This window comes from Eriocheir sinensis, chromosome 28 (genome assembly GCF_024679095.1).
Source record: "Eriocheir sinensis breed Jianghai 21 chromosome 28, ASM2467909v1, whole genome shotgun sequence".
Taxonomy (NCBI): Eukaryota; Metazoa; Arthropoda; class Malacostraca; order Decapoda; family Varunidae; genus Eriocheir; species Eriocheir sinensis.
Window position 1 is genome coordinate 13,564,709 of NC_066536.1, and position 12,756 is coordinate 13,577,464.

The following is a 12,756-nucleotide window of genomic DNA, read 5'->3' on the forward strand; positions in this document are numbered from 1 at the left end:
ATATCATACTTAGGCTACAATTTCTATCACTTTAGTCAAATCTTCGTCACTATTCTCTCCACCGCAAAAGCTATCACATCCTAAGTTACAGTATCGCTTTCATCAACAACAAACCTAATAGCCTATCATACTTAGGCTACAATTTCTATCACTTTAATCAAATCCTCGTCACTATTCTCTCCACCGCAAAAGCTATCACATCCTAAGTTACCGTATCACTTTCATCATCAACAACAAACCTAATATCATACGTAGGGTAGAATTTGTCGCTTTTATCAAATCTTCCTCACTATACTCTCGACCACAAAAGCTATCACGCGCTATAAGTTACTGGATCGCTTTCATTATCAACAACAAACCTAATATCATACGTAAGCTACAATTTCTTTCACTTTAATCAAATATTCCTCACTATACTCTCGAACGCAAAAGCTATCACGCGCTAAGTTACAGTATCGCTTTCATCATCAACAAACCTAATATCATACGTAAGCTACAATTTCTTTCACTTTAATCAAATATTCCTCACTATACTCTCGAACGCAAAAGCTATCACGCACTACAAGTTACTGGATCGCTTTCATCAACATCAAAACCCAATATTTCGATCTTCTATCACTTAATCAACAGACCTACACCTACCACACACACGCACTATGACTTATTTAGTAGTAGTAGTCAGATTACTTTCTCCAACAAGCTTATCGTATACTCATCAGTAATTCCAACGCGTGTATTTTTTTTATAGTGGTTGACCTGTACCATTTCATCAGCATCATAAGTAGTAGCTATAGCTTTCTCCAACAAGCCTATCGTATCGGGTCCATCAGTAATCTCAACGGGCGTATTTTTTTTTACAGTGACTACCCCGTACTATCGTTTCATCAGCATAATTATCATTTGCGCAAACCTTTGAATCTCAGACCGACAGACGAATAGGCTAGCAGCGGTGTGGTCGGGTATTCACAAGTCATTGCTGTAGATGGAAGTGACTTTCTTTTTTTTTCTTCTAGACGAATAGGCCAAACCTTTCACTTATAGTCTCTTACCAGGAAGACAAACTGTACTAAAGAGCGATGTTCGGTAAGGGAGGGAGGGAGGGGGGAGGGCGATGAGAGAGAGAGAGGAAGAGAGAGAGAGAGTGGGGCAAGAAAAAGTTAAGAGGAAAGAAAGGCAAGAAGGTAGAGAGAGAGGGAGGAGGAGGAGGGGAAAAAAAACTATATGAGCAGCACAAGACAAAACAGGTTGGAGAGAAAGCGGTTTGGGGCCCGGCCGGTAAGTCTGGAGCTGCCGACGTGATCACATCATGGTAGCCTTTCGTTCCTACAGCCATGGAAAGTTGGTCGGCAGGGGGTGGGCGGGGGAAGGGCGGGGGGCAGTCAGCTAGCCAACGGGAACAGGAAAAACAGGAAGAAGGGAAACAGTAGGAAGGCTGGGAGTGTTTCGGGATGGGTGCGAAAGAACGGGAAGGGCAATGGGATACGAACGAGAGAAAGTTTACTAGCCAACGGACCAGGGCAACGGGAACAGGAAGAACAGGAAGAAAGGAAACAGTAGGAAGGCTGGGAGTGTTTCGGGATGGGTGCGAAAGAACGGGAAGGGCAATGGGATACGAACGAGAGAAACAGTTTACTAGCCAACGGACCAGGGCAACGGGAACAAGAAGAACAGGAAGAAGGGAAACAGTAGGAAGGCTGGGAGTCGTGTGTCGGGATGGGCGCGAAGAGAGCAGAAGTAGGCAACGGGTAGGAACGAGAGGAACGGGAACGGGAAGAATAGAAAGAACGGAAACAGTAGGAAGGCCAGTTGTCTTTCGAGATGGGTGCAAAAGAACGGAAAGAACGGGAAAATCATAACGGAAGCGGGAAACGGATAGGCTACAGTGGGATACGAAACAGAGGAACAGGGGGAGTTTACTATAGCCAGCGTACCCATGGAGTGAGGGGAGATAAAAGGAAATGGAGAGGCAGGAAGAACGGTTCGGATTAGGGTAGGGTGAGGTGGGGTCAGGAGGTCAGGTAATATCAACGGATCTATCACTTAAGATCCTCCCTGTTGATGCTCTTGTAATCGATCGGTAGCCTATTATGGCGTGGAGATGGGATGATTAGCCCGTGAGTTCTGTAGTTCCATATTTTCCGGGTCTGGATTTTACCTTTTGTGCCCACGGAAAGAGAAGGTTTGGGCGGTCAGGCGTGGGCACTGCATAGAGGGGGGACGTGGGCACTGTGGGGGGTGGTGTGGGGAGGGGGACGGTTCTGCAGGTCTGGAGAAAGTTAAGCTTCCCACATTCTCCCCCCCTCCTCTGACGTGCCCCGCGGCTCTCGACACGGCGCTGCATTTGGTCAATAAACCTTGTAACACGATTCGTTGGTTTTGATGGACGTATATTATTAAAACAGGAGGTATCATGGCGGTAGAACATGCACGCGGCGAGGTAGCGATGACGGAGCGAGCGAACAATGTTTAGTTCCGTCTTTGGGGTGTGTGAATAAAATAATTTCGTGTCCCCAAGTGATTCGACACGCAGCGGCACGCGGTACACCATTTCTACTTCTTGCTTCATTGACCCACGCTTCGAGACCTTCATTGAACCACTCACCACCTGTAAACTACACGAACAAGGATAAGAAGAATGGGAAGGCCCTAGGACAGTCCCATCCCGCCAGGAACGAGAGCAGGAAGGCTTTTCACGGCTACCGAGGATGTGCGTGCGTGTGTGTCTGTGTGGTGGAAGAAAAAGAAAGGAAACAGAGATGGACGTGAGACAGGCCGTAGCGGTGACTGTCTGTATTGTGTGTTCAGCGTGTGGGAAGATAACGACCACCAAGATCCTGCTGGAGACGTGGACAGCGAAAGTAAGCAAAGAGGAAACTGTGAGTGGACGGCATCTTACGCATAACCCTCCTTACTTTTCTTCCTTTCTCCCTTTTTTAATTTCACTATCTCTTTATCTATGTGTCCATCTTTCTCTCCTCCTTTCTTTCTCTCCCTTATTCAGATTCTTCCATTCCTTGCTTTCTCTTATGTTTCGTTTTATTCTTTCTATCTCTAACTTAATGCACATCTTTCATCTTCCTTTTCCTTTTCTTCCTTTCTCCCTTATTTCGTTTCGTTGTCTCTTTATCTATGTGTCCATCTTTCTCTCCTCCTTTCTTTCTCTTCCTTAGTCAGATTCTTCCATTCCTTGCTTTCTCTATGTTTGGTTTTATTCTTTCTATCTTTTGCTTAATGCCTTTCTTTCATCTTCATCTCTAAGTCTCCCCTACCTCTTCCACACCTCTCCTTATCTTTCCCTACGCCTGTAACAACCGTCCCTTCCCCTCCTCCTCCTCCTCCTCCTCGGCCCTTCCCACCAGCCATTCCTCACCCCCCCCCACCCCCCCATCCGCTCAAGAACGCTGTCTCCGGATGCTGCAGGCGTGAGATACAAGGCACACAGCGCTTACGGCAACCACTCTCACCTCCGGCATCACTCAACTCACTCTCGCTTATCTCCTCTCCCTCTCGCCTCTCGCCCTTCCCGTGTGTGTGTGTGTGCCTTTTTGCGCGTTTCTCTTCCTACCTATAAGTGAGTGCGGGCGTTCATGCGTACAATTTTTTTCTTCCTTTTTCGTTTTGCTTCCTGTTTGTTTTGGGCGTTCGTGATTTGTGTGGATTTATGGTTTCTCTCTCTCTCTCTCTCCTATCTATCTATCTATCTTTTATCTATCTATCTTCAACACAGAGTTCATTGCTATCATTTTATTGAGTAGATTCGTTTTCTTTCTTTTTGATTCATCTTTTTCTTATCTTTTTTTCATGTTTGTCTCTTTTTCATATTTGCGCGTCTATAAGGTAATATAAAAAAAAGATTCGGGATTATAACAAAAAAAAAAATCAAATCGCTTTCCGTTGTTCCGCAAAGAAAGGAAAAAAAAAAAAGAAATGGGAAAGTTGCTATTTGCTATTCTGTGGTCGTTGTGCTGTGATTTTTTTTATTTATTTTTTTTATTCAGAGGAGAAGGAAAAGAGAAAAGATGAATAAGCGAGAAAAAAACAGGAAGAGAGAGAGAGAGAGAGAGAGAGAGAGAGAGAGAGAGAGAGAGAGAGAGAGAGAGAGAGAGAGAGAGAGAGAGGAAGAAAAAGAAAGAGAAGATGCATAAGGGAGAGAAAGAAAGGAAGAAGGAGAGATATGCAAAATAGACGGAAAGATGGAGAGAAAAAAACGAAAGAGAAAGAAAGATAAAGAGAAACCACGAAAGACAGAAAAAGAGAGAGAGAGAGAGAGAGGAAGAGGGAAGCGAAGACATAGATAGAAATAAAGATTAGAAGAAAGGAAAAAAACGAAAGCGATAGAAAGATAAAGAAAAAAAAAGAAAAAAACACGAGAGCGAAAGAAAACGAGAAAGAAAGAAAGAAAGGAAGAAGAGAAATATAGACGTATAGATAGAAAAAAAACGAAAAAGATACAAAGATAAAGAAGAGAGAAAACACGAAAGAACGAACGAAAGAAAACGAGAGAGAAAGAAAGAAGAGAAAGGCAAGGCATACCTAAAGTGAGAGTCAAGCGAACCTTTCTTTTCTTTGCTTATTTTTTTACCCAGCTTAATGTAAATCGCGCCCGGACGTCGCTCCCAATGCTATAATTACAAAACCCGGACCGGACCCGAGTCACTTTCCACTGTGCCCGCCGCCCGCCGACCGCTGGTGCCTCCGGCGGGATGACTCGACTCGACTGACTTGCCCGCGCGCTGACCACTGATCGGGATGCCAACCAGCTTTTCCTTCTCACACCTCTCACCCGCTCTCTAAACTAACCAGTCCCGCGATAGATAGATAGATAGATGAATAGGCAGTTAGAGAGATAGAGCATGAGAGAGAGAGAGAGGTAGATAGAGAGAAAACCGAATTACATAAAAGTACTGACCGCGAACCCCCAGCAGATCGGAGGGCCAAGCTTTTCATCACGCCTTTCACCCATTCTTCTGCCTAACCAGCCCTTCTGCTCATAGATAGACAGATAGATAGATAGACAGACAGATAGATGAATAGGTAGATAGATAGATAGATAGATAGAGAGAACACCAAGTAAAACAAGAGAACAGACTGCATAGCTCCATAGAACACACCTTATACACGCTCTCCTACCTGACCAGCCCCTTCGTTGATAGATAGACAGAGAGACACATAGATAGATAGTTAGATATATAGACAAACAAACAGGCAAACAGATACAGAAAGAGTACCGAATTACACAAGATTACAGACCGCCAAGCCCCCCCAATAATTCGGAGTTCATATTATTACAGATGGCGCCCCGCTTGTATAAACTGGAGGAGAAACACGGAAACCAACTCGATATTTATTATTCAGAGCGGATCCCAGGTGTTGCGTGTCATCGAGTGAGTGTCTTCCGCGGCAGGTGTTGGTTAGTATACAAGGGTGGGGGAATGGGGAAGGGGGAAAGAGAAGGAGGTATATAAGAGAATGAGGAGGAAGAGGGAGAAAAAGGAAGAATGGAAGAAGGACAGAAGACAGTGAGGCGGAGGAGGGGGGAAGAAGGAGAAATGAGGAGGAAGAGAAGGAATAGAAGAGAATGAGAAGGAAGAGGAAGAAAGAAGAATAAGAGGATGAGGAGGAAGAGATAGTAGAAAAGGAAGCATAGAAAGAAGAAAAGGAGGTATAGAGACGAATGAGGAGAAAGAGTAATAAAAAGGAAACACAAAAAAAAGGAAGAGGAGGAAGAAAGGAATGACTAGAGGAGAACGATGAGAAAGAAAATAAGGAGGAACGGAAGATATTGAAAAGGAATAGGAGGAAAAAAAAAATTAAAGAACAAAACAGAACGAAGAGGAAGAAGAGGAGGAAGAAAAAGGAGAAATAAAAAGGAATGCCGACGGAGGAAGAAATTGAAGAGGAAGAACTATAATTATGATTGATGGATAGGGGTCTGGCTTAATTTATCACGTTACACCGGACGGACAGACAGACAGACAGGTAGACGAAGAAAGCTAGAGAGAGAGAGAGAGAGAGAGAGAGAGAGAGAGAGAGAGAGAGAGAGAGAGAGAGAGAGAGAGAGAAAAGCCTGTCCCACTCTCTCTAACCACCCTGTCTTAGATATCTATATAAAAAAAAAAAAACAGATCCGGTTAAACCTATATTAGTTACTCTTCCTCCTGTGTGTGTGTGTGTGTGTGTGTGTGTGTGTGTGTGTGTTTGTGTGTCGATTGCGTCTCTCAACCGCGACAAAACGTAAACAACTTTCGTGCGTCATTTGTTTTTTTATTTTATGTCAGTTTCGTCTTTTTAATTGCGTTTCAAGAGAGAGAGAGAGAGAGAGAGAGAGAGAGAGAGAGAGAGAGAGAGAGAGAGAGAGAGAGAGAGAGAGAGAGAGAGAGAGAGAAATACCATAATCACTACATCACGACAAGTCCTAAAGGGTACGAACAGTCTCCTAAAGGGTACGTATACTGACAATGACTCCTTGGGTACGCACGGGCATGGTCAGAGCTTGAGCTTGAACGTGACGAGAAAGTGACGGTACATGGCATGGCGTCTCTGTGTGTCACTTACGGAACACAGACCCTCATTATATTCTTGCAAAAGGTGTGTGTGTGTGTGTGTGTGTGTGTGTGTGTGTGTGTGTGTGTGTGTGTGTGTTAAACAGTCCGTGATGCAGAAAAAAAATATAATGCGTTTGGAAAGACAAAAGAAAATTGATAGTAAGAAAAATTAATGACTAAAATTAATGACAATAAAAAAACAGGAAGTTAAAATGAAACCGGCAACGATAATAGAAAATACGATGAGCGAGAGAGAGAGAGAGAGAGAGAGAGAGAGAGAGAGACCTCGGGGTAGAAGGGAGTGTGAACAGATGGAAAAGAAAGTAAACGTAATACGGATGGATCGGGGCAGCAACCTTAGCAGCAGGAGCAGGGCGGGGCATGGCGGGGCAGAGCGGGGCGGGGCGGGGTATAGAAATGGGTGTGGGCAGGGGCAGGATGGGGCGTGGCATGGCAGCGGGGTAGGGGAGAGGGTGGGGGGGGGAGATAGAACTGGTCAAGGGGGAGGGAGAGAGAGAAAGAGGGTGAGGGAGGGAGGGAGGGGCAAGCCGGGTTGAGGTTGGGTGGGGTTGGCAGCCCGTCAACTCTGCTATTACCTGACTTTCACATCAAGCCTCGCAAAAAACTGGGGCAGCTTTCGGGCCCTACAACACACCTGTAACTGGGGGGGGGGGGGGGTGAAGGGGGAAGGGGGCAAAAAAAAAAGTAGTGAACAGGCTGGCTGGCTGCATGTTCTCATCGCATTAGTTATACCAGGAAAGAAAGCCGCGAGTCGAACGAGAAGGTTAGAGATAGATAGATAGTAAAAATAGATAGAGAGACAAAGAGAAAGAGAGGGAGAGATCGCCAACCGGAGATATAAGTCTAGCAGGATTTGTTAGTCCGAGGAAAGTAACAGCGCTGGCATGACCTATATATTGAAGGGACTCGCTCTCTGGCTCGCTCACTCGCTTCTCCTCTTTTCGGAAGCTTTCTCTGGCGTCCCCGAAGAAAACGTGCCAACCAACAGACGAGCCACGGACTATGAAAAAAATCTATACGGACACTCGGGAACTCACACAATGGAACGGACTGCAACAAAAGCGCAATTACGATGACAGATAGACTATTATACACCCAACATCGCGTACCAATAACGTACAGGCACTTAGGAAGACACATGAGGGACCTAGATGGAACGAAAATGCCCTTAAGAAAACACATGAAAAGACTCTCTGCTTGTATATACTGAGGATCATATATTAACGCCCTCTATTCAAACGCTAACATTATATATACTCAACATCTTCACCCCAATAACGTACAATCTAGCTACTGAGGATCATATACTAATGTCCTCTGTTCTAACGCTAACATTATATATACTCAACATCTACGCCCCAATAACGTACAATCTAGCTACTGAGGATTATATACTAAAGCTTTACATGCCAGAAGTTACATTTGAAAGCACAGACGCGCGCGGAGAACCCGGAAGAACCAAGAGAAGGTGGCTCAGTAACATGTGCTTTTTCTCCCCCTTCACTTCACTTCCCGATCAAAAAAATGTCTCACTCAACTTTCCCTGACGAGTGTTCTTTTGCTCTTTCGTCATCTAACCTGCCAAGTGAGAGGGATTGTTTTTACAGGTATTCCGGCCACCTGGAGTCACGTGCGTTAGCCTGAGGGACACACCAGGGATCACTTCGTCGTGGGAAAGGAAAGGGAAGGGAAAGGAAGGGAGGAAGGGAGAGACGCCGCCGCCCACGATCACGCCGGGACAGGATGTGGGCGGGAAGGGCATTACTCACGTCCCTGCCCCCCTCCTCCTCCTCCTCCTCCTCCTGCATCACGTACAGGACACAGAAAGGAGGTCACGAGGGAGGTAAAAAAAGGGAGGTACATAAAAGAGAAAGGGAGTGAGAGAGAGGGTGAGAGTGAGAGCAGAGAGGAGGAGGAGAGGGAGGAGGACATTGGAAAGTGATCTGCCTGCTGTGTTCTTGCCGCGGGCGAGGTCCCACTCTGTCCGAACGATTATGTGCCCTGCCCTAACTGATGGAGGCGCTTTGGCACACACACACACACACACACACACACACACACACGTTGGAGAAAGCCTAAGAGCGTCCGCTTGTCCGGTCAAGTATTTTTAATAGGCGACAAGACAGGACGGGTTTGAAGTGGAGGCGATATTCCGTGCTTCCGCTTTCTCCCGCGTGTGTAGAGAGTGAGAGAGGGGAGAGCTGGGGAACGTGTGTGTGTGGGGGAAGAGGGAGAGCTAGGTCAGTTCTGTGTGTGTGTGTGTGTGTGTGTGTGTGTGTGTGTGTGTGTGGTCATGAAGTAGAGCAAGGCAGAGCGCACACGTCCTCTGGTGATGTTATGTTATGGGTTACGGTGCGTGTTACAAGTCCATAAAAGAGACGTCCATTTTTAAGAGCACACCCCGCCCCATCCCATCCCACCCACACCCCCGTCGCCCGCCCACGCCTCTCCCTCTCCCTCTCTCTCTCCGCCGTTCCCACCATACACGGTACACAATAGAGCGCATATGATTTTTCAGTTTTTTTCTTATCTTTCTCCTTTTTCGCATCGTTCTGTACAATGCGCCGTGTCCTTATATAAGCTGAGGATGAGGATGCCATTTTTCGTGGACGGCCTCTCCCTTCTTTACCCTGTCCACGCTTTCTCTCCCCCTGAGCTTCCTGTGTATCGGCTTTCCACGGCCTTCAAGGAGAGTAAATATGTACGGAGGAGGAGGAGGAGGGAGTGTGGGTAGGTTAGCGGCGCCCTACCCTATAGCCTACTCATCACCATCACTTCCCCGCCGTACAATCTCCCATACATTCCCTTATCTCTTTATAGTTTGTGTGCCTACGTCTGCTAAGCTTATGTGTCATCTCAACTAACAACCTCCCATACATTCCCTTATCTCTTTATAGTTTGTGTGCCTACGTCTGCTAAGCTTATGTGTCATCTCAACTAACAACCTCCCATACATTCCCTTATCTCTTTATAGTTTGTGTTTGTTTATGTCTGCTAAGTTTATGTATCACCTCAACTAACAACCTCATACATTCCCTTATTTCCTTTTATTTTTGTTTTGTGTGTGTTCACGTTCGCTAAATTTATGTGTCACCTCAACCAGCAACCTCTAACATTCCCTTCTCTCATTTTTATTTTAGTTTTGTGTTAACGTTCGCTAAACTTAATGTCACCTCAACCAATAACCTCTAACATTCCCTTATCTCATTTTTTATTTTTGTTTTGTGTGTGTTCACGTTCGCTAAACTAAAATGTGTTACCTCACGATTAGAAAACATTGCCAGTGATTTTCGCTCTACGCTTGACGATGCTTTTGTATCAGTGAACTAAAAGATTGATTTGACTGGCGAATGTTGTTAAGGCGATGCTCGTTTAGTAGTTAGGATGGAAATATACGCTAACTTAAAGCAAAAATATAAGAACGAATCTATAACCAACATATTCAAGGTAGATAAACTAACCTAACCTACCTAGAAAACGCTGTAAAAAGGCAACAATTATAACTCCGAAACGAAACCGATGTCCAGTCCGAGGAGTGGAAGAAGGAATGCAAATATACGCTAACATAAAGCAAAATATATAAGAACAAACCTATAATGACCATATTCAAGGTATATACATTGAACTAACCTACCCAGAAGACGCTGTAAAAAGGTAACAATTTCAACTCCCACGCCAAACCGAAGTCTAGGCCGAGGAGTGGAAGAAGGAAGGAAAACGGACACAGCAAACCCAGGCAAATGATCCACCATGGCTCCACCAGTTCAAGTCCACACGAATATTTGTTTACATGTGTGTGTGTGTGTGTGTGTGTGTGTGTGTGTGGTAGGCGCCGTGTTACCCCTGTTCCACCCTTCCCCTGACCCTTCCTACGACCCCTACACCGCCCTAACCTTCCAGCATGCATTATGGAGTCACGTGAAACTAGCTCAGTGCATGGCTCGGTTACGGGAGGTCATGCAGTGAGAGAAAGGAAGGAAGGAAGAAATGGAAGAGAGAGAGAGAGAGAGGGAGGAAAGTAAGGTGAGGAAGTGCATGGTAGAAGTTGAGATGGGTGTTGTGTGATTGCTTCCGTGAGAGCTCTGTGTGTGTGTGTGTGTGTGTGTGTGTTACTTCCTGCTCGTAAAGTTTTATTCTGCTTTTTTTTTTTTTCTTTAGTGATGCATTCAATTAAGTCAGTGAGAGGAGGAGGAGGAGGAGGAGGAGGACATCCGGGTTTAAATTGGCTTATGAGATGTGTAGTGTTAGCAGAAGTAGTGATAGTTTGTATGTGTGTGTGTGTGTGTGTGTGTGTGTGTGTGTTAGTAGACTATTCTCATCTTATTTTACGTTATTACAGTGTTTATTTATGTTTTTTTACCACAGTCTATTAATATCTCTATTCATGCATTTTTTATTTTATTTTGTTGAGTATAATTGGTTTTGAGAGTTGTTTGGGTGGGTAATTATGCAAAGAGTATTTATAATTAGGCTAGTTTGCAGTTATCAGTTTTCTTCGTCCTCTTTTTCCTCTTCTCGTACTTTCTTTCCATTATCATATGCAACTAATACTACTACCTCTACTACTACTACTACTACTACTACTACTACTACTACTACTACTACTACTACTACTACTACTACTACTACTACCACTACTACTACTACTACTGCTGCTGCTATTACTACTACTACTACTACTACTACTACTACTACTACTACTACTACTACTACTACAGTTTCCTCATCTGTTCAACACCGTCACCTCCACCGCCAACACACCAATCACCGCTACTTACTCCCGTCATCCTCTCAACTACTGCAAGAAACACGGTACGAAATAGTTTGAATTACACGAAAGTTGTTCCTTCAGGCGTACGCTGTCATTATTCTGCATGTCAGCCACCCACCACTTCCTCCTCGTTCTCCTTCCCTCCTTCCCATTCTCTCCCCACCTCCTCGTCGTTCTCCTCCTCCTTCCTCCTCGTTCTCCTTCCCTCCTTCCTATTCTCTCCCCACCTCCTCCTACTTGTCATCTTCCTCCTTCTTCCTCTTCCTTCCTTCCTTCCTCCATTCCTCGGGGTCTCGTTTCATTGTTTCTCTTCCTTTCTATCTCCATGAAAGTCTCAGTGAGTTATGTGTCGTCGCCTGAGGTTAGCTGACAATTCTGACGCCAACAAATGTCAGCAAATCTATGTCGTTCACAACCCATTTTCTTTATTATGTTTCGCAGACTTTCGTAGGGTGACGCGCGGGCCAACCACAAGAGTGCCTTCCTTCGTGTCGCGGTAGTTATTAGAGTTCCTGCCTTCTTCGCCACTAACCCCCACTGTCATCATCATCTCTAACTCGTACCTACATTTGTCTTTCGATGCGCTTTTGTTTCTTCCCTATTCGCAGGACGCACTAATGAAACCCCGTTGTAATAAAGGAAGAAAAAATATTACTTCCATTATTGTCAGAAATGGGAACAAAAGGAAATTAAGGGAGATGAGAATGGAAATAAGAAAGAAGAAGGATGATGAAGAGGAGGAACAGGAGGAACAAAAGCAGATGAGAGAGTAGCCTACTGTAACATGTAGATGGAGGAGGAGGAGGAGGAGGAGATAGAGGAGGTAAAAAAAGACGTCATGTTGGGTATTGGGCGTGCGTTGGGGTCAAGAGGTCGCGGGTTCACTACTTGATAGGAGAGCAAGGTCGTCACGATGGAATTATTATCTCTGGCTGGGGGCGGGGAAGGCGGTGGTAGTGGGTGGTGGTGGTGAGGGAGGTGTTGAAAGAGGGTTGCATGGTGGAGGCGTGTCTAGCTAGCAGAGTGGGTATTGGTAGTTCATAGTAATTAGGCTGTTAGTGGTTGTTTTAGTGTGTTCCTCAGGCCCGTATCCTTAAACATTGCAGGGCTTACACACCCACATTTGATAAGGTTTTCGTAGAGGTTTCTGTATTGGTATTTCCATGGCTAGTTAAGTTTTATGGGGCTAGAGATAATTTGACAAGGTTTCTGGATGTGAAAAAACACTCATGAGAACACGACTGACATTCTCCGTGGCTTCTTGAAATATTTACCAAGGCTCTCGTAAAGGTGGTTGTGTTGAAATTTCCATGAGTAGTTTAGTTTTATGAGCCTCGTGATAGTCTGACAAGGCATCTGAAAAAAGCACTCACTCACGAAAACCCGACTAATCTCCTTTATAGCCTTTGGAAGTATTTG

The 12,756-nt window shown here is 45.1% G+C and overlaps 1 protein-coding gene and 1 long non-coding RNA gene across 3 annotated transcripts in view; one reads left to right on the top strand and one right to left on the bottom strand.

Annotated features, from left to right (window-relative positions):
* Positions 1–12,756, bottom strand: part of LOC127004579 (collagen alpha-2(I) chain-like) — a 29,837-nt gene that overhangs the window by 4,963 nt on the left and 12,118 nt on the right. The window lies entirely within an intron of this gene.
* LOC127004580 (uncharacterized) overlaps positions 1,379–12,756 on the top strand; it is an 84,301-nt gene continuing 72,923 nt past the window's right edge. The window contains exon 1 of one of the 2 annotated variants that reach the window (XR_007757891.1): positions 1,379–2,876. This is a non-coding gene — a long non-coding RNA (uncharacterized LOC127004580). The remainder of the gene's footprint in view (positions 2,877–12,756) is intronic. The other variant, XR_007757890.1, reaches the window with a different exon arrangement.